The 1,767-nt window shown below is 37.6% G+C and overlaps 1 pseudogene; it reads left to right on the forward strand.

The window, feature by feature from the left end:
• Positions 1-363: 363 nt before the first annotated feature.
• Positions 364-795, forward strand: LOC131901080 (small ribosomal subunit protein uS12-like; annotated as a pseudogene).
• Positions 796-1,767: the final 972 nt, after the last annotated feature.

The raw sequence follows: 1,767 nt of genomic DNA on the forward strand, positions 1-1,767 counted from the left end.
ACCCTATGAATGTAATCAGTGTGGTAAAGCCTTTGCTGAAAACAGTGTTCTTCAAATGCATAAAAGAACTCACACTGGAGCGAAACCCTATGAATGTAATCAATGTGGTAATGCCTTTGCTCAAAACAGTGTTCTTCAATTGCATAAAAGAACACATAGTGGAGAGAAACCATATGAATGTGATCAATGTATTAAAGCCTTTAGACATCATAGTAGTCTTCAAAGGCATACAAGAACACATACTGGAGAGAAACCCTATGAATGTAATCAGTGTGGTAAAGCCTTTGTACTTCACAATAATCTTGAAATGCATAGAAAAACACATACTGGCTCTCTTTCTCTTGGGCCAGTGGTGCCGGAAAAATGGGCAAGTGTCAGGGTCTCCATACTGCCAGGAAGCTCCGCAGCCACCGACGGGACCAGAAGTGGCACAATAAACAATACAAGAAAGCCCACTTGGGCACAGCCCTCAAGGCCAATCCGTTTGGAGGTGCCTCTCATGCCAAGGGAATTGTGCTGGAAAAAGTAGAGGTTGAAGGCAAACAGCAAAATTCTGCCATCAGTTAGTGTGTCAAGGTGCAGCTCATCCAAAATGGCAAGAAGATCACAGCTTTTGTGCCCAACGATGGCTGCTTGAACTTCACTGAGGAAAACGATGAAGTTCTGGTTGCTGGATTTGGTCAAAAAGGTCATGCTGTAGGTGATATTTCTGGAGTCCACTTTAAGGTTGTTAAAGTAGCCAATGTGTCCCATTTGGCCCTGTACAAAGGCGAGAAGGAAAGACCAAGATCCTAAATTTTGACAATGGAAATGCAATAATAATAAATTTTCATATTCTGAAAGAAGAAAAAAGAAAGAAGAAAAACACATACTGAAGAGAAACTCTATGAATGTAATCAGTGTGATAAAGCCTTTGTACATTACAGTCATCTTCAAAATGCACACAAGAACACATACTGGAGAGAAACCCTATGAATGTAATCAGTGTGGTAAAGCCTTTGCTCAAAACAGTGTTCTTCAAATGCATAAAAGAACACATACTGGAGAGAAACCCTATGAATGTAATCAGTTTGGTAAAGCCTTTGCTCGCCACAATGTTCTTCAATTGCATAAAAGAACACATAGTGGAGAGAAAACATATGAATGTGATCATTGTACTAAAGCCTTTAGACATCATAGTAATCTTCAAAGGCATACAAGAACACATACTGGAGAGAAACTATATGAATGTGATCAAAGTACTAAAGCCTTTGGACATCATAGTAATCATCAAAGGCATACAAGAACACATACTGGAGAGAAACCCTATGAATGTAATCAGTGTGGTAAAGCTTTTGTACAACATGGTTAACTTAAAATGCATAGAAAAAAACATACTGGAGAGAAACCCTATGAATGTAATCAGTGTGGTAAAGCCTTTGTACAGCATGGTCATCTTCAAATGCATCGAAGAACACATACTGGAGAGAAACCTTATGATTGTAATCAGTGTTGTAAAGCCTTTGCATAACACAACATTCTTCTATTGCATAGAAGAACACATACTGGAGAGAAACCCTAGAAAAGTATTACTATTAGTGTGTAATTGGTGTATAAAAGCCTGTGAATATAACTTTACATCTTTAGCATCTATAAAAAAAACTCATACCAAAGAAATGTGACTATAAAGAATTTGATAAAGGATATAAGATATAAAAGATATAAAGGATTTGCTTTCAGTTAAATGAATCAATACATGATTGGGAGTAACTCTGTAAGCCTTCAGAT

The sequence above is a fragment of the Peromyscus eremicus genome, unplaced genomic scaffold (genome assembly GCF_949786415.1).
Source record: "Peromyscus eremicus unplaced genomic scaffold, PerEre_H2_v1 PerEre#2#chrX_unloc_2, whole genome shotgun sequence".
NCBI lineage: Eukaryota > Metazoa > Chordata > Mammalia > Rodentia > Cricetidae > Peromyscus > Peromyscus eremicus.